Here is a 21,166-nt window from a genome sequence, read left to right as displayed (position 1 = left end):
ATAGAAGCCGTCTAGGACGCCTTGTTGCATATTTTCCACACCCTTCCAGCTTTCTCTGGTGCACCTTTGTCCCCACAAATCCGAGGAGGCCTTCAGGGGTGTTGCAGCTGGCAGATTCGTCCTGGGCACCGCATGTGCTTTTCTACCAGGCAGCAGGGTCTTACCTGACTCCACGGCCGATGCCAGTACTGACTCTGACTACAGCATCACAACCAATGCCTGTCCTTCCTGCATTGGCACCGGCTCTGACACCACCAACGCTGGAGAAAGAACCCATTCTGCCTTCAGACACAGAACTGAAACAGCATCCTCCTTCAATTTACTTCAATAGACCTAGCCTCTTTCAGACTTGAACAACACTGTTCCATTGCCACAGACATTTGCTTCACAAACTTTTTGGCTCGGATTCAGATCATAGACAACATGTTCTTGATATGAATCACGATGAAGACCAAATCTAAGATGACGATCCAATGCTGGATTAAATTGCCCCTGGCCCCTGTACTGAAGAATGAGCCTCCTTTAGAGTGGTTAACTTTTGTGCTATGGAAATTCTTGATCTCCAAATACCCTTTGTGGAAGTTAAAACAAATGTGCTCACTGAAGTTCTGCAGCCTGCGTATACTTCCTCTGAGCCACTCTTACCATTCAATGAAGCACTGACTCATATACTACTGGGTACATGAGCCAAGCCCTATTCTTGCTGCAAGCAAATAGGCAAGTGACCAGAAAACATAGACCCATGTCGGGAGACCTGACCTTTCTGCTGTAACATCCTACACTGGAATGTTTGGTTGTACAGGCGTCCACCAGCAGACTTAACCCAAACTCATTTCACACTACATCTCCAGATAGGGAATTCAAACATATGGAGTCTTTTGGGAACTGGATGTTCTCCATAATAAAGGCATCAATCAAATTCAGCAGTAGCACCTTTGTTGATACTCTACTCTGAATATTTGTTTCCTAGCCATAATGCAAACTGTGTTTTATTTGATTAACTGAAGGGTTGGGTTACTGCTCCAGACAGGAGCACATAAACTAGTCTGTTTTAAGTCAGATTGAAAAACATATAGTGCCTGCTTATTTATTGATGTAGTATAGGAAATGTCAGTAATTGGACACAAAATGTACTTCACACCAGGAGTTTGTAAAAGGATGCTCATCAAAATGGTTATATTCTCTTCTGCGAGCAGCAGGACATTCCATTCAATAGAACCTGTCTATGCACAGTTTTATGCCTGCAGTCCTGAAAAGAAAACATTTGATTTGCTGAACCATTAGATTGAAGGATATCGTTTTTTAAGTGTTGTTGAGCTGGTTTCAGCATTGTTATTGCTGCTGATTGAAAGGTGATAATGAAAAGGGGATGGGCAGTTAATTAGTTTTGGAAAGTTTCAAATTTAATTCTGTCTTCTGCTTACCCATTTTATAAATGGTGTCTACAATAAGCAATGGCAAAGCCAGTAGAGCTCCCCTTTCAACAGCGTTATCTGACATGTTGACTTTGTTGCTGCTTTCTCCCGATGTTGTTTCACATTGGCAAAAAGAAAAAAGTGCTTGTTTGCAGAGGAAGATCAGCAAATGCAAGCTAAAAGCACTTCAGCATGATCACCTATGTGCAGAAGGTTAGGAAGTGGAAGTCACCTGTCAAATGAATGCACTATTTCTATACATTATTAACATTAAAGTATACTTTTTCAGATTTAACTATATTAATAAATAATTTAATTTAACATTATTTCCTATAGGCTTTTATTTTAATTCCCTACCTCCATTATTTCCTATGGGGGTGGGGAGGGAGGGGGTGTTGCATGTGTTATACTGGACTTGCTAATGTTCCTTTTAGCATTAACATACACTTGATTTTTGTGAATAAGCAAGAAGTAGTAAACCAACTCAAAAGTGTTTTTTTTGTTTGCCCCAATTGCTGCCTGGTTCAGCGCCAGTCCAGCGGTCAGCAGGTGTCTGCTGTTGTTGCTGTGGGGGGAGTCGTGCAGTCCCTCGCTTGTGGCCAAGGGCAGCCAGAGCTCTGCTAGTGCTTGTGCTCGCACGGTGATACAGTGGAGGCGAGTAGGCTCAGGTGTATGGCGGGGGGGGGGGGGTGCTTGCTGTGCTTTGCATGCTCAGCTGCCCCGCTACCCCGCCCCCAGCCTCAAGGTTGGCTCAAGGATGATGAAGTTCGTTTGAATCTTCAGGAGCTATTCTTCTGCCCACCGTGAGTTTTCCCAAGGGGGTTTGATGTTGATCTTTTTCATCCAACTGTTCATACCTACAGCTCAAAAGCCTAGAGACTGTCTAGAGACTGCAGTGATAAACGTCAGCCTTCAGCCACCAGCTCCAGTTTTCAGCCTCCTTCAGTCCAGTCTTCAGCTCATCCAGTTGCTCGGAAAAACAACATATAGTGGTGTGTGCGGTGGAGGTGTCAGCAGGTCTCGATAACCGGGGGCGGAGGTAAGTCCTTGGTAGTAGTTTTATCCGCTATCCCTTATTTTTATCCTTTGTCTGTCATTTTTAACTGATTGATTTAATTTGCCTGGCTCGACTGACTTTCACTCCTGCTTCTTCTTTGGGCTTCCCTATCAGTGCTAGAAGTGGCAGATACTGCTAAAAACACTGTTGGACTGATTTCCCCCCCCCCAAATCTTTAACCACTCAATCATTTAATCGCCCTGACCAGCCCATTTCTTTACTCAAAATCATAAAACCCAAGTTGTCAAATGGAAAAGGAACTTTAGCCAGTCCCAAAGCGGCCCCCATAGCTGGTAACACCTTGGACTTGATTCTAGTGCGGGCTGTCAGTGTGGTGTCCAAGGAACTCGAACTGCCGGAGGAACGGCTGTCTCTAGGGATGGTAGATGGCCTAAACTCTTGTACTGTACAGCTGCCCAATTCACAATCTGCAAAGCCTTTCCTCCCTGAGACAGACCCAGGGATAAAATTGCCTCACATGGCAGAAGGAGAGGGGAGAGGAGATCTTGCACCTATACCCAGCTCAGGAACAGTTATATCTGACTCATGGCTTGGCATCTCCCCTGGCCCTGGCCCTAGCCTAAGTCCCAGTTCCAGCTATAGTCCCCGCAAGCCAGCAGTTAAAAAGAAACGGAAATTGAAATCACGCCGTCTTTGGCTCTCGTTGCAAAGCCAAGTCCTAAACTTAGATCGTCCAGGAAACCTCAACAGATGATACAGAAGTCACAGAAAATGCAGAGATTCCAGGAACTCTAAAACCCAGATCACCCACTTCAACCAGCTCCCCCTGTAGTTGCAACGCGAAAACCTAATTAGGCAGAGTCAATCCAATCACCCGATCCAGAAACCTCTGGTTCATTTAGTCTTAGCATGCTCTGCGAGAAATTATGCTCTATCCTAGAGGAAACACTCAGCCCAATTAAGGAACAACTAAGCTGTATAGAAAGCAGACCACTGTTAACAACAAGATAACTAATAATGAGAACACCCATAATTCTGCCTCAATGCCATCTTGTTAATCCTGCTAGCTGCAGTAAGGGGTCGAGCTGCTTGGGGGTTTAAAGGGCATCAGAAATCTGGATTCTCAGGTGGCAGAGGGTGGCTCTTTGTGCCTTGGTCATATGGCCACACAGAACCCAGGCCTATCGAAGTCTGTTGTTGCCAAACCAACACTTCCCAAAGCTCATTCCATCTCGTCCAAAGACCGCTTGGACCTGCCACCGGCTTCCTGCCCTTATGTCCTAGTTCTGGCTGGTGTTCCCCCTCTATAGGAACACCAGTGAGAATCCTGGGTTGAGTTATGAAAAAAGAAGTGTGGACAGGCTCACCAAACAGAAAAAAATTCAAACCTGTAAACATAAATGAGATAATAAAGGTATTTTCATAAACCCAATGCCTTAGATACCCAATTGAGCTCAAACAAACAATGTAACTCCTCATCACAGTTTGCAGGGAGTACCAGGTTTTTTGCCTTAAGTGATCTTGACGGGCTAGTATGACTCGAGCTTGAGGCAGTCCCTCTACCTGAGCCATATAATAAACTCTCTCAACCTGACACCCTTCTTTTCCCTGCTTCAGGTAATGTTGAGGCAATTTTGGGTGCGTACCAGTCCGAGTCGCCACCAATACAAATGACATCATTACCACTAACTTTAAACGAGGGGGCTCAACCAACTCACCTGCAGGGGCTCACAACTTGACAATAGTGTCTGGGAGCGTTGCTGGCCTAAAAAGTAAATTGCCTCAAACAGACTGCGTGTGGGAAGGTATTGATAAGGCTGACATCATTATGGTCCAAGAGATGTTGGAATTAATGACCTCCTTTATGCAAGGCTATAAAAGCTTTTTTTACCATTGCACAGAAGTCCCATTCAAGTAGAGCTTCAAGGGGCCTTACAATGTGGGTCAGTATTAGGATAAGGTGTTGAGTGAAACCCTTGAAAATTAACTCCAAGGATATTCTGGGGCTACAACTCGGGCCGTGGAATGATACGACCCGCTTTTTGTATAATGTGTACAACAGGAATACCCCTGTAGCCGTAGAGTCAGAGGTTTTAACCAACCTGAGAGAAAGCCTGCCTGATCCTAGTAGAGATACCACCATTATAATTTGGGGGTGATTTTATTACATCCTTTGAACTCTCAATTTTCATCAGAAAAATAGCTAGTGAAGAAGACAGCCGCTATGGCATCCCACAGCAGCAAGGACCCAGCATTCCAACTACTTCTAAGTTCATCTTACAATTGGTAGATCTCTCACTCTCATGCCAACAAAAACCTGTAATGGCTGTACCCCTTCAGATTTAAAGAGGCGGCCCACTTTCAGAATGGGTCTTTACAGAAGCAATGTAGATTACTGCTTCTTAGATCTTTACTCGTGGCCTGCACTGATTGACATGAGGGTTGAGAAGAGATATGAAAGCAGCCACTTTCCCTTGCTCTTAACTCTTTATGGCAGCCTTGTTCAGGCACATCTAGACAAAGATCTGGCCATAGGGGCTTTAGCTGTCACTAACAATAGGAGAAATGTCAAATAGGATGGTGCTGTTTCAAACCTTGATGGCTTCAACAAACTATATACTCAGAGCTTTTTTTAATATTATTGAATGACCATGACATCAGCCCCGCGGATGTAGTAAAGCTCCATGACGATTGTTTCACTGTTCTTAGAAACACCTGTTTCCCTAAAACCACAGGAAACACCAATTACATGTATACCAATAATCACAACTGGCACAATAAAGAGTGTAAAGAAGCTAAAACCCCCCTTGTCAAATCCATAAAAAATGGCCAACAATCACTAATTCAGGAAGGAAGGGCCAGGTGTAAAGCAACCCTTAACAATAGCAATAAAAAACTGGGATTCTCTATTTTTAAGAGGATGCTCTAGAAGCCATCCAGATTAAAAATCAAGCCACATTCTGGCATATACTGAGCCATGGAAGTAAATCAAGCAAAATGAGACCCGAAATCAATATTTTACTGTGTGGCCGACTTCCAATCCCTCTATAGCAAGGGTAAACCAATTTATACTGAGTGGGGCTTGCCCACCCAAGAGCATTTCGTCCGAAGACCAACCCAGCATGGGCCGAGATCTATCTGGGCCTTGGCTAGGACTTGCAAATGATACTCTGGTATTTACCCTGAGAGAATCACAATATGCTAACCTTGAATTAAAAGCTGTAAAGGATCCATGGCCAGATAAAATTCCTGGGGATCTGTTTAAATCTGTTCCTGAAATCTGCGCGCCATACTTAAACTGCATTTGTAAGTCCATTGCGGCAGGAGTCCGCATCCCAGATTCCTCTAAGGGAGCAATAATAGTCCCCATATACAAGAAAGGCGTGAGGTCGGCCCCTGCATGGTTTCTGCCCAAAAATAAGTACCATAGATCAGGTTTTTAGGTTCTTGATGCTGAGGTGAGAAACTGTGGATCTTAATGGAGGGAACCTTTATGCAGCGTTTGTGAATCTCAAGGCAGCCTTTGACATGGTTCCCAGAGACAAACTTTGGGCTGCCTTGAGGGACATGGGAATCCCCCTGTGCTACTGGAAATTATTGTGAGAGTACACACTGGAAATTATGCCCAAGTTGGGGCCCAGAGGGTGAATTAACTGATCGTATTGCAGTAGACAAGGGTGTAAGGCAAGGATATGTACTTGTTCTAACACTCTTTCTACTTTTTATCAATGTGTGAGTGGAATTCCTAATGTGGTGCGTAAATGGCTCCCCGGTCTTGGGTGGTGTTAAGATCCTTTGCATTATTATTCGCCGATGAAAACCTTCTGGTGTCAAAACCCCTAAAGGTTTGGAACTATTGTTAGAAAGGTTCAATTTGCTCTGCACCACCAACGGGCTATCAATAAATGCTGACAACAACATTTATGGCTATCCATCCACACAAACAATTCAGAGTAACAGTTAGACTAGGGGGAGTTAATCTAGAGAGATTCTCAGACTTCAATTATCTTGGCATATGTCTTTCCAACACCAGCTCATGGAACAGCCAGGTTGTCAAGGGTGGATTACTTCTTAACCATAGGGCAGCTGCCACAGTGAAGTTTACTAAGAACACATATTTCCATCCAATGTCTCCACTACTGGAAACCTGTAGCACCCAAGCCATTGCTGTGGCTACCTATGGCTCTGAACTATGGGGCTATAGCAATGTTAATCTGTTCAATATTGCTGAAAAGAAGTTTTTGAGAACAGCACTTAGATTCCCTCCGGGCATGCCCCTGGTGTTTTTCAGAGTGGACCTAAATGTTCGCCCAATCCATGCCGTGGTGAGACTAAAACCAATCATATACTGGCTGAGATTATGGTTGGTTCCTGAGTTGGAATGTTTCAGAAATGGATTGAAGGATATGCTTCTAATACCAAGGTGTGCCAATACTGTGCCGTGGCTAAGCTATATTAAGCAATCCCTCACTACATTGGGGGACCCTGATCTTTGTAAAGGGGATCAAAAAAGCCTTCTGGATAAATGAATGGAGGAAGGTATTGGAAACCACCAGCAGTGGCAGTTGTTCTCTTCTTTTACTTTATCAAAAAATTGAGCCAAGGTTTGAAACTTTCTTGGACGAAATTGACCCACCATTTACTAGATCTCTATATATTAAATTCAGTTTGGGTACCTTGCCACTTGCATCCTTCACCAGCAAATTGAGATCCCACTCAGAGGGTAGTGCAGCCTGCTCTGCAAGTGGAGCAGAACATGAGACAATGTTCACCTACTCTTTTTTGTCCAGCAAACACCAGACAGTGAAGATGCTTGATTGTTCCCTTGTGCAGACACCTTGGAATAAGGCACCATAAACAAGCTTTGCGTATTTGAGGGTCAGACACAGGGCTTGGGTGGTTTTCTAAATAGCCAAATTCTTAGAATCAGTCTGGCCTACTCGTATTAGGATACTCATGCAAATGCCAGAACTTAAACATACAGCATGTAAGTCGACTCTAATTATGACACCATAGCTACAGCTGCACACTACTGCTCAGCAAATGGCCAAACATAACCTGCCAAGAAAACATCCACTTTAGTAAAACAATGATTTTATATGGCTTTGCCTCCAAAAGTTGTGACTGAAGGTGTGAAAGTGACTTTTTTATACAGATTTTATTCAAACTTAAAAACATTTTTTTAATACTGTGGCACTTTCGCTTGGAAATTCCAGCTTTAAGTGTATTTTATTTGTTTGATCAATCCAATGTGATTCTTATTTTATGCTGCTTTTATCGTCATTGACAGAAATAAAGGGTCATATTTACAAGCCCCTTGTGCCACTGTTGCGTCACTTTTCCCATGTTAAAAGTGACGCAAAAGTGGCACAAGGGGCTTGTAACTCTGCCCCAAAGTATTTAAAGAAACTCCAAAGTGTATATTACTAAAAAATGTAAGATACCTTAGTGATTCAGGCAGTTAGTGTGCTAATGCAACAAAGTGCCCTTCATGCACATGCCACATGTGTGATAATGTGAGCTTGAAAGGAGTATCTGTTTCACCACCATGCACGATCGCCGCACTGCACATGTGCCGAAGAATACAGACTCAAGCATGCACTGAAGCGCACCATACTAATGTAGTTAGATAAACCATCATAACGTAGCATAGACCCCACTCAAAGCTGGGCTTAGGGCAACAACATTTATTTTGCAATAGGGATATTATTGAGGAGAAAATTCAACATGTGGGTTGCTCCCCTTATTTAGAGTTTCCTCCAGAAATTGAATTATTTTCAGTTCCCTTCAAACTCTAAATGTGGTCCTAAGCCTCAGCCTCCCAATCTCATCTGACCCCCTTCTTTTAGTAGGGGAACTACACTGGGGCCACTTTAGTGTCTGTGCCAACTCTGTAAATCAGACTATTTGCTCTAGACGTCTGAACTAGTTATACCAACAGAGAAAACAGTTGAATTAGTGTTGCTGCTCCAGATTCTAGAGCTACTTCTCAAACCCTAACAGAGAACCCTACAGAGATGGATCAAGAAAAGACAGGGCTAAAAGCACTCGACCCTTTGGCCCATGTGAGATTGCTAAAGTGCATTACTTCTCTGTTATAAGAAAAAAGTAGAAAGACCTAGCCTTCAAAGTTAATGAAAAAATACTGAGATAATTTGAAAGAAACTCAAAAACCGAAGCATAGTGAACTGCAGTAAATTAGTTATCTAGCAAGGGGTGATCTCCACTGACTTAACACGATGCTTTCTTACTGGGTTGCAATACATTTCAGTGATGAAACTCTACCTAACTCCTGATACTTATGATACAACCCTGGTAGTTATGGTCCATCAGCAGTCTTTACCTCAGAGAAATGTGTAACTGGTTCAGGCAGCACCAACCAATGTTAAAGGCAAGAAAACGGCACAACAAAATTCCCAGGCCAATTTTAAAAAATCAACAAAAATGTAGCAAAGTAGTGCAAAACATTTGCTGTAATAGGCTGCATTGTACTGTATGTCCTTACTAGAGGTCATTGGACTGAGGTCCACATTCTTTCATGCATCAGGCTGCTATGTCTTAGGTCATTACTAGAATTCCCTGGAGCCAGAAACAAAGCCTTTCTGTATGAAGGTGTGGCACTATTGTGGGGGTTATAAGAGGGCCCTGGAGTCCGTCATGTGTATTTACTGTACTTAGACTACCGTCTCTTAAATAATTAATTAAGGTCCAAACGAGGTCCATTATTGCCTCTTCCATCTCATACTGCCAAAGAATTGTAAACAGAGAATACGTCCTGGAATATTTTTTATTGAAAGTGGGACGAAACAATGCGCAAAATGTTGACTGTGCTTTTGTTTTCAGTAGGCCAGAGCACAGAGTGTGAATGGTGTCAACATAAAGGTTAATATTCATTTTCACAAGTCTATCGATCTTTGTGATAAATAAGTATTCTATTGCTGTGTTGTGATGATAATAGTCAACATTAAGGCCCTAACCACATTTCTGTTCGTTCTGGAAGAAATCATCCCACCAACCTAAGGAAATGCTAGGCACTTGCATGTGCAATCAATCACTGCATTTATATTTACCGCATCTAGGGGCATATCAACAACAACCGGCGATAATTATCGCTGAGCGCACTTAGCGCTCGGATAATTATCGCCGGCTAGCGCCGATTTTTATCGCTGAGATAGCGTGCTATTAGCAACGCTTATCTCAATAGCGATACAAATCCTGGTGCTAAGTGGCTAACGTGAGATTATCGCTGGAAACCCAGCGATAATCTCACGTTAGCTTGTTGATAGGGACAGGCAAACTTAGCCATGATATCCTCCTTCCATAGGATATCATGGCTAAGTCAGGAAAATACCAGACGTAAAAAAGCAGCGTTAACCGCGGTTAGCGCTGCTTTTTTTGTCTCTAACAGGGTTAGCGATATTCTTGATAATAGGAGAAATGTCGCTTAGCGACATTTCTCCTATTATTTTACTCTGGAACACCCCCTTTGCATCTCATTAGAGATGCAAGGGGAAGCGTAGAGTAAAAGGGTGCTAACATGCGAATTTGCATGTTAGCACCCTGTTGTTGATAGGGTGCTAGTTTTATCTCTGCTTTTTTGGCTTTTAAAGCCAAAAAAGCAGAGATAAAGCCCTTGTTGATATGCCCCCTAGTTGTTTTTGCTGCTTTGTTGTAGCAAGCGGTGATTAATCGATCACAGTCCTGGTTGGCCAAGCAGGGAGTTCGGGATGAGGGAGAAAGGAAGGCAGGGAGGACAGTGAGCACAGAGAAAAGGCACATGAAGAATTTGAAGAGCAGAAGCAAAGGAAGGAATAGAGCAAGTGAGAGAGAAGAGCTGAGATTCCAAGGAAGTGAGGACAGGAGGGAAAGTGAGAACACAAAAAGCACAATCTGCCGAAGTGTGTAGAACTACTTCTTGATGTCCCATCACGAATCAATGGGACAATGTATACTTCCACAGAATCTCTGGGCCTTGATGGACTGTCTATTCACAAAATGGCAGACCATGAAAAACACATGGGAGCCAATTGCTGAAACGAGCTGCCCAAACTCTCTCTCTGCACTACTTATATGTACCATTTAAAAATAAATATTAATAATAAGATTTCTCCCACAGTTAAATTTGTCGGTGGTAAGGCTTAAAAGACTTTAGTGCCACTCCATCAAATTATAAACTCATAGCACTTTTGCACCGCAGCAGCACATTATTTGCAAGTTACTCTTGGAGAACAGGATGAATTGTTGGGTTAAACTTAATACAATGCACCGTAATGTAGGCAGCTTATGACTGTGCAGACATCAACTCCCCAAGTGTTGGTCAAATCAGTGCTTTGTTGGACTGCGGTCAGCATCCACACGTCAAGGATGGCAGCCGCTTACAGGAAATTGAAAAGTGTTAAAAATGATTCCATTGCTGAACTGCTTTAATAAGTAGTATGGTGGTGCTTTTTACCATATAAGGGCAGGGCACTATATCGTATATTTAAACGCCAAAATCCACTTGCGATTAATGCCTTAGAAGATCAGTATGCTCCCCTTAAGGGTGCATTAAAACTGCACTTAAAATCCTCAACTACTGAACTGAATTTGTCTTTAGACTGAGAGAGATAGGTGACAAAACATTTTGGACTTCTTTACTAACCAACTTTTTTAGAGCATCATCAAAACTGGCCCTATAGACACATGGCGGGAATCGACTATCTTTAGGAAAGGGTATAGGAACCACTAGACAAACTACAGCCCCATGTCCTTATTGGATTCTTCAGCTAAATTACTTGGGTGTGTTATTTTAGGTAAACTTGAAGAATGGGAAAGGCACAATCCTTCTTTTCTGAGGTACAGTTTGGTCTTAGGCCACAGTGCGGTATGGTCGAACAGGCACATAGTCTCTCCCAAATGCAAGGTAAATATGTAGAGGCCAGGAGAGGAGGCATTTATATGGCTTTCATGGACCTCTGCTGTGCCTTTGACCTAGTGGATAGAGATAAATTGTGGGGGTTGATGGAAGCAGTAGGCCTGGACCCTCTTCTATTGGACCTTTAAAAAGACTCCATTGGGATACACTCATCAACGTCCGTTACACACAATCAGGCGACTGTACACAAGCCATAAAAGTTACCGGAGGGGTAAGGGAGGGCTGTATATTGGCGCCCTTTTATTTTTATTTTATATATATGCCCCAGATACTTATTATTATTAGATTGTATTGTTTGATTAATTAAAGCATTACAATCCACATATATAAAAAGAAGAAAAAATCAAAACTTAGAAAAACATTAAAAGGACTTTTTCACTAGGCTCCGCCCGTCATTCCCAATAAAAATAAAGCAATAACATTGTTAATATAAAAATTCTTCTAGTACAACGTGACCATCGCTGAAGTGAAACCACGTGGCAGCATAGTATCAATTAAAAACGATTAATAGAAGATAGAGGTTACTTCTAAAAGCTGCACATAAAACACCAACTTATAAAAGAGCATCCCAAAGTTAATATACAATTCAGAGTGACAGCAGTCAATAGTCAATAACAGGTTGTTAGGTTCGAGTTCAGTTTTGTGGCTGGGGCAGGATACACTGGTTTTACTAGGGAGCTGCTTCGAAGATGTACCGTTATTTTGGCCACCTGTGCTCGTTCCCTGGTTTTGACACAGGGCCTGGAATTTACTGGTTAAGCTTGCGGTATGCAAGGTGGATAAAGAGTGTGAAGCTCATATTTAGAGCAGTGTTCTTCGGATTCAATGCTGCAATGATAGCCTGCCTACAAGACCGGACTCCCAATCTATTCCACTCTGGCCTCAGTTTTATTCTTCGCAAAGACAGCAATGCTGGGCAGAGGCATACAACATGCTCCAAGGACTCAATCAATTCCCCACAGCCCCTACACAGGAGCTCATCAGGTGGGTGACACCAAAGTGGTAAATGTTTCAGGAAGTGCCATTTCCCCAATCTGAGTGCCATAAACTGCAGTTTTAGGTACAGAGGGTATGTGCAGGGCAGGTATGATGGAAGAGAAACCAACTGATAAGAGTTGAATACTGCCAATGCATGCTTGCATTTGGCGATGGACACTTTATCAGTGGAATAGGAGCACATGCGAATGCGCTTCTTGATACTTATTTTAAAAACTGTGGGGCTTATTCTCAAGAACGTGTGATTACCATCACAAAAGTTACTTAATGCAACCTCCAACATCGCAGTCTATCACGGGAATCTTACGACGTATTAACCAAGTATTCACAACACGGCGGTACCAAGCGATAGTCACCAGATAACGCGTCAAATGGGCGCGTTAATATCAACGCCACGCTGCAAAAATGCGAAACACGAATGCAAAAAAACTGTGATGAGGCCAAGCGCGATACAAAAAGCTGCCAAAACCCAGCGGCAGGCCTGCAAATCCCACGCGTCTGGCGGGAAAATGCACTATAAAAGCAGAACAAGAAAAACACACCAGAAACAATCCAAAGTGCGCTGCAACATGGACGCACCCTGACCGAGCGCAGATGCCAAGGCGAGCCCCACAAGCCCCACAGACCACCAGCAAGGTACAACGGGGTCGGGGAAGGCCAGGGAGAAGAGGGAGAGAAAGATGGGATGCAGTCCACAGGAAAACAAGACCAGCGTCATGGAGATGACAGAACACAACCATCAACTGACCCATAATCAGACTACCTTGAATGCAGCCGGAGTGTCGAGGAAGCCAATGGAGGAGGCCAAGAGGCGCTGGCATGACGTGAAAACCTAAACAGGCACAAAGACACCGCCAACAGGAAGGCAGCAACGGCAACAGGAGGTGGGAGTCCTGCGCCACAGGAGGGGCTGGAGGAAATGGAGGCCAGCCATCAGTGTGGAGACGGTGCAAGGAGGTGAGAGTACGGACACAGCTCGAGAGGACCTGACACAACAAAAACAGGGTGAGTAACGACCAGGGACTGGGGGACGGGGGAGATGGGCACAATGACACACATGCACAAGTAAGTATAGCACACTGCACACACACAATGACCCAGGATCATGTCCCTCATCCCTGTGGCACACTGCAGCACACACACATAGCAATCACAGCACATCCCATGACAATGTGGCACCAAGTGCAACACCAACACTACAGAACAGGGGAAACAACTGGGTCCGCTCATGCGCAGAAACAGGCCAATCACATTTGACAGAGCAGGGAACTGTGATATGTGTATGTACGGGCACAACCTCACATCCGTCATGTAGTCCAAATGTCCACTCTCCCACCTCAAATTGCCAGCACCGCCCAAACAGTCACAATGTACATTGTCACACAGTCTGCATGTCAACAAGAACAATGCGCCAACATACATGTCAACACAATGTCAACATGCATCTCCCCTTCACATTGCAGAGGAACAAAAACACCTCCAGCAGGTCAGACCAGACAACCCATCAGTGATGTCGGAGACGACCACCACACCTTTGACACTGACGCCCAACAACAGCTCATTGACATCTCAGGCAGCCCACCCCCAGGAGCAGGGCAGCCAAGCTACATAGAGGAGACCACAGCCCCTGCACAGACCACACAGCAGGAAGCACCTGCCACCACGGCTGGCTCCCAACACTTCAATAAGGCACACATCGCATTCCAATGCCAAGTGTCAGAATGCCAAAAGAAGGTGGCCAAACAGGTGCGGGTGGGGTCAGAACTCATGGAAGCCGAACTGGACCACATACGCGGGTGTCTAAGTCCCATAAGGGACCACCTTCACCCTACAAAGGAGACCCACACTGTGACAGAGACACATGCAGATGCACATTCCCAGTACAGAACCACGCCCTGGGGCACACACATATCAGTCACACACCCACGTTGGCTCTGCGTACGACGGCCCAGTCCACTCCTCTTACGAATTGAGTGGGTGAAGACAAAGCTACATGTCCAAGCTCTGACCCGCTGCCTGCGGTGACATGTCTGCGTCCGCTGTACACAGCACAATGTAATGTCATAAGGCCCCGGGCCCTCATGCATACAACAAGACCACAGGGACACATGCTTATATCATGTTGAACTGGCTACGGGCACATGCCCCCCGACCCCTTTATTGGCAGGGCCACATGTATAGTGACGCCTGTGCTGGATGTGTGTGGCGTGAGTATAAGCCAGCCCGCACAGAGTGCCTGGTGCTGGCAACAACTTGAACAGTGGACACCAGTGCAATGGAAACAGAAAAAACTGCATAACAGAGTCAACTGCTGAGCAACATGGAGGGAACCGGAGCAAGTACAGAGGTCACCCAACATCCAAACAGAAGTGTCCATGAGTTGAAGTGCACTGAGGTTGGGGCACTAGAGATGAGCGCGCTCATGTAAAGAAAATGTCTAGGATTGTGTCCCTTCAGGTTATCCCTGATGCAGATGCAGTGGGGTGTGTTAGACCTGCATCAACTTCCTCATCAATGTCCCAGGTCACCCACACTGCCTGAGGTGACATTGCTTCGCAACCTCTCCATAGCACAAAACTCAATCAGTAACGGTCCATGGGTTGTGGTGCACTAAGTCAGTGGCACCTGGAGTGCCGAGCAGGGGATCAGGCAGATGATGGCATCCACAACAGGTCTGAGCAACTCTGTTAGTCTGCCAGTACCACTGTTTCCACTCTGGCAGATGGTGGTTGGAGTTGGCCCTGGCGATGGTGGCGTGTGCCTCCTGCGGTGATGCGACGTCCGGGCCGGTCAGAACTCGAGTTGATGTGTAAGCCCTGGTGGTCCGCAGTTGAGGCCGGAGGTACCGGACTACGCAGGGCCACATGCACATGGCATCGATGACCCCAAGACCACCGTCACAGAGTTCATCCAATATTTATTCAGACAGGGTCCCTGACTTGAGCTGCACAGAGTTAGTGGCCGGCACAGGCACACTGCCTCGGGAGGGTGGCTTGTGGTCCACTGAGGTAGGGCCACGCAGACTGAGCGGGTCCTCGTCGGTGTCGAAGGTGAATGTGGCGGAGGGTTGTGGGGGACAGTGAACGGTGTCCTCCAGGGCATGATGCAGAGGGCAGAAGCTATCCAGAAGCACCAAATGGAGGAGTGGAAAGAGACAGCCTCGTTGCCACCACCAATGCGGTATCAGCTACATGAGGATGGAAACTACCCCCAGTCCATAGACTCAGACGCCACCAATGTACGACCAGAGAATGTCCATGAATGTTGGGGAACAGACTTTGTGGCACCGGGGCTGAGAGGGGTTGCAGTCTGCGATGATGCCGGTACAATGATATGAACTCCGGCATTGCCAAATCAAGACTCTGTGACCTACTGGCCCGCAGTGTAGGCCGGAGGCAGCGGTCAGCAGTGGACCAAAGCCACGTGTCGTAGGCTCGCGATGCACAGAGTTAGTGACACCAGGGCAGTTGTCAGTAGTGTTCGATCACCTTCTTAACAATTAACCTTTTTTCCTCCCAAATGCGATGCTTCACCCTCTTATGCCTCTCCTTGCGTGCAATGATATGTACTCTGTCTTTGAATAATCGATGTCCAGTTCCAATTCTGTGACCTACTCAAGCGCAGCGTAGGCCGAGAGCAGTAGTCCACTTAGGCCCACAGAATCTTGTGGTTGTGATGTACGACTAAGACCTGGTGGCACCACATCGAAGGGTGTATAGTGACTTACACTCAGCCATAATTAACGTGCTCTGCCATGGTGTAATCAAGACTCAGTTCCAACTGTGTGACCTACTTGTCCGCTGTGCATGCCGGTAGAGTATGTCAACGGGAAAGGAGTACTGCGGGCCTGTGTTGCTGAGGCCGTGATGGTCTGAGGTGGCTGCTAAGGTTGCAGGCCTCGTGCTTGGAGATTGCACCGGCACGTGGTGGGCCCTCTTCGACACATGCCGGTGTCGGCAGGTGGGCATTGAGGCCTGGGTGCGCAGGGGCGGGCAGGACTGGTTCAGGGACCAGCGTCCCGGGGTGCAGCAGGCTCACAGGGTCGCTGGCAACACCGCTTACTGCGTCGGCCTCATGGCGGGGTGAGAGGCGCCGCCCTGGCAGAGATGTTGGGCATTCCGGAAGAGGACCACACCCAGAGGCACATGCCTTTTATTCACACCCCTATGCTGGCCTGGCACCGGGCCAGCCCACTCTGCTTACGCTTTCGGGGGGGACGTAAAAGGCTACATTTCCACTATCTTCCCCACTGGCTCGGGTGACATGGTTGCGTCCACTGTCCATTACACTCCAAACACCAGTGGTGTGTGTCGGCAAGGATATGTGTGTGGTCTGCATACTGCAGTCTGGCTGGCACATCCACGCCACACTTGGCATTGTGTACAGTCTCATTCATTGGCCACTTGCCTCCGTTGCACAAGCCTGGTCCCCACCTCTTCCGACATTCTACTATTGTGTGGCAGAGGTGCCATGCCATTGATGGCTAATGTACATGGCTGTCCCAGGTTCCCACAGTGAGTTGTGCTGTTGTGTCTGGTGGGTGTGTATGTTGTATGTGAGCTTGTGACGTGTGCATTTCCTGTGTTGTGTGTTGCATGATTGTGGAGTTGAGGTGTGTGGTGTGTGCATTTTGTATTGGCCAACGAGCAGTGCCATTCTGTTGGCACACGTCAATGATGGACTGTCGGAAGGTGTAGGAATAATGCACACTGCCTGGGTGGTTTGTGGCGGCGTTGGTGAAGATTTCCCAGTGGTCCACTATTGCCTGCACATTGGTGGTATACGTGCGCTTTCTGTTGCAGTTATTGTGTGCAGTGTTGCCAGGAAGCACAAGTAGGACATGTGTGCAGTGAATTGCCCCCTGGCACGTGCTGGAAGCCAGCTGTAGCATACATGCCTTGCTTGGTCTCCCGCTGTTCCTGCGCATTGTGTGGGAAGTATAGCTAGTGGGATACCAAGCTGATGGTGTCATCCATGACCGTTGTGAGGGACTTGGATTGGCCTGGCTGTGTGACTCCTCCATCTCAGGCGGATGTTGGTTGGAGGGTACCAGAGGCCAGCACCTGCAGCACGGCCAGCAGCTTTGTCTGAGCTGGGATGTTGGTTGTCCTCTGTGTTGGCACCGTCAGCCTGTGGGCAATGGTGGTTAGGATGCGGAGGAGGGTTCTCCCTTTGGGCATGTAGTGGGCAATGACATTCTCTGGTGTTGGGTCTGTCAGTTTGGTGCATTTTCGGAGGTTCGCTGTCTTTGTGTGAGCTGCCTCAGTGTTGGTCCGGGGGAGTGGGTGTCCGGGGTGGGGGTGGTCATCCTGGGGGTGGTGGCAGTGGGTGTTGTGGCCCTCTTGGGTGTCCAGCCAGCATGTTCAGTGGCTCCATGGCATCTGTTGTTCTTCATGTGTGGCTCTAGGCTGGGCTCCATTTTGTGGTGCAGGCTGCCGTCTGACTTTACACCAGGTCAGAGCAGGTGTTAGTTTCCTGCTGCCAACGGGACTTATCGCCTGTTTTGTGATGTTATCGCCGATCTGGCTGGTCATTGAGAATGTTGCGGTGTGGTGTTATCGCGTTTTGTTGCTCGGGAACGCCTACTCTGCATCTCATTGGCGATGTTTTTTTGTGGCTGCTATCGCGGGTAAACTGGGGTTATGGGCTGTTAACACCAGCTTGTGAATGGGGCGATATGTTTATCACAACTTTGGCTGCGATAAAGTGCTGTTAACTCGCCGATTGCTCCTTGAGAATATGCCCCTGTATTGCTTGGATTGAGGTTCCAGAGGTAGCTCGCTGATAATTGCTGTACACATTCGTGAAAAAAACGACTGTATGACCCACCTGGATTGTTAGTGCTAATATCTGTCCATAACAATGACTCGAGGGAATCAGCTCCAACCTGTTTGTGGCACATTTTTAAATAAGCACCTGCGCTTTGCATTTCATAGTTTGGGAGGCCCAGTTCTAGTCGGATCAGATGCAGATTTTGGCAACTGATGGACCCTTTTGTAAATCTTGGTCACATGTTGGTTTAGTGTTGTACTGAGTATGCCCAGGTAAATTTCAAAGCCGTATGACAACGTGGGGCCTATTTTGGCTCTCATGACGTCCAACATTGCAGCTAAACTTGGTCCTGTCAATTGTTTTAAAAGTTTTTAAAGGTTTACTTGAAGAGCCATGGCTTTCATAGCGATGTCGCTGTGATGTTTGGCAAAAGTACCCCTAGAGTCGATGTTGATTCCCAGGTATTTATATGATCTTCCTACCGCGTGTCCAGAGTTGTTATATGACCAGCCACCACCTCAATGATGCTTCCTACCGAATATGACCACTTGAGATTTCTTTAGGTTTACCTTCAGGTTGTTTGTGGGGGTGTAACTATGTAATTTGTTTAACAGTCGTTGCAGCCCAACTCGCATGAGGCTGAAGAGGGCGAGATCATCGGGATACAGAAGGTTACTTAACTGAACACCGCCAATCAAAGGGGGATGGCTATTTATTGCATCTAGCTTCGCTGAAAGATCGGCAATGAACAGATTGAAAAACAGTGGAGCTAGCACACATCCCTGTTTGACTCCCCTTGTCGTCATGATTTTTCAAGACAGATGTGAGCCAGTGCCAAGCTTGACTTGTATCCAGGTGTTGGTATGTAATTGGATTATTGCCTCCAAGAGTTTGACCGGGATTCCAATTTTTTTTAACTTGGCCTAAAGTGCTTCCCTTGGGACCCGGTCACAGGCAGCTTTGAAGTCAACAAAACAACAGTAGACCACCTTGGATGAAGCTAATGCTTTGTTGATAAGTATTGAAGGAGCCAGTAAATTAGACATGGTGCCAGAGTTTGCAATGAAGCCGGTTTTATTTTTTGGAATTAGCCCTTTCAGGTCAGTCCAAGAGCTCAGTTCTTCTAGTAGAATACTCGCAAAATGCTTCGCCACAATGTCCAGTAAGGTTATCAGCCTGTAGTTGTTTGGGGACGAGTGGGAACCAGCCTTGTAGATTGGGTGGATTATTGTCCCTCGCCAGGAGTCAGGTATAATTGAACTCCTTAGTGAGTAATCAAAGAGGATTGCTAGGTGCTTTGACCAGAGAGGGATATTAGATTTAAACAGGACCTGTAGAAGGCCGTTTGGACCTGGCGCTCCATCTGATCTTGCTTTAGATAGTCTTTTAGCCAGCCTTGTCTGGGTGATAGAGATTTTCTCGCATAGATGTTGCCCCGACTCTTGTGAGCAAGCTTGGCACTCCTTGGGGACATCTTTAATCAGTATGGAATTGTTGATTGCTGTTGGTTCTACCCCTCCATTGGCCCGAAAGTGGCCAGTCAAAAATATTACCCATTCTGCCTCTGCAATATTTACACTCCCCTGGCCCAGAATATTCTTAAATTCCAATTTTTGCTTTCCCAGAGTAGCATGCACCAGAATTGTTCAAGGTGATGTTGTTTCTCCTTTTGATATGCCCATCTGTAATTCTTTGTGCAATTTTGTACTTGTTCAATAGTTCTTTAGAGTCGGAGTGGTTCCAGGCTGTCCGTAGGGCGGTGTTTCTGGTCTTCTTTTACACCATAGTTTGATTTGAAATGGGGGTCTGAGTGCTGCTAGGATTGGTATGGAAGTGTGGTGGGGATGGAAATTGGCTTAACAGATGAGAACAGAATTTTGTCCAATCAACGGCGGGAGAGGCTGTCAACAGGAAACAACCTGTAGTGAGTAAGAGGCATTCCTTCATGATGTTTGTGCTGATGCCATCATTTCATCTCAAGCGTTTTAGGTTTTTGGTATTAACTCCTCTGTGAGTAATTGGAGCAGGATCATGATGGACTGAGTTTAGGGTAACAGTAATGACTTGTGGATGGTGGTCACTCTCTGATCGCGCTATGATACTGTAACTTTCTACGTTTGGAAACAGGGCTGAGTCACAAATGATATAGTCTAAGTAAGAATGTTTTCGACCATTTGTCCATGTCAAATTCAGTGGGATGTACTGTGTGAACCTACCATTCATTACGATAAAACCGTCACTGTAAAGTTGCAACACACAGTGCTCCCCTAAACCACAATATGATTGAAATGTGGGTTTGATCTGATCCTTCAATACCGGCAGAGGCAATGGTAGGAGACCTCCCAAATCTGCCGGGTTTCCCTGGAAAAGGTTGGTAATAAACTCCCCGGTAAGCAAACAATCTGCGTGAGGGAAGTCCCCAGCCAGGTCACACAGGATTTTGAGCAATCGGTTTAGGTGAGACCTTTTTGTTTGTGCGCTTGCGTTAATGTAAACATTAAGAAGCAGCAGAGGGCGCTGTTGTCTCCACAAGTTGATTTTAACTCTAAGCAGCCAGTCCTCGTCGAAGTTTAGTAACTCAGGGCCATATTATCAAGGAACGGCGATAACATCATCGCCGCTTTAGCGGCAGGAAACTGCTGCTAAAGCGGCGATAATGGGCTTGATAATATGCCCTTGTGAATTCCCATAGAAGTCCAGCTTCACACAAGAACCTGGGCTTCTATGGGAATTCACAAGGGCATATTATCAAGCCCATTATCACCGCTTTAGCATCAGTTTCCTGCCGCTAAAGCTGTGATAATGTTATCGCCGTTCCTTGATAATATGGCCCTCAATTGGGCCTTTTAGGCTGCAAGAAATGTAAATAGATAGACTCCCTTGGGACGTCCATAGTTGCAGTTTCCTGTATTCGATGTATCGTGCTATAGTGCAGTTGTGAGTAGCCCATGTTTCCTGGAGGTCAAGTAGGTCATGTCTGAGAATACAATTTCGAGTCTCTAATGAGGCCATTTTATAGTGAAGACCGCGAATGTTCCAGGAACACAGAGA

The sequence above is a fragment of the Triturus cristatus genome, chromosome 7 (genome assembly GCF_964204655.1).
Source record: "Triturus cristatus chromosome 7, aTriCri1.1, whole genome shotgun sequence".
NCBI lineage: Eukaryota > Metazoa > Chordata > Amphibia > Caudata > Salamandridae > Triturus > Triturus cristatus.
This window is presented reverse-complemented; position numbering follows the sequence as displayed.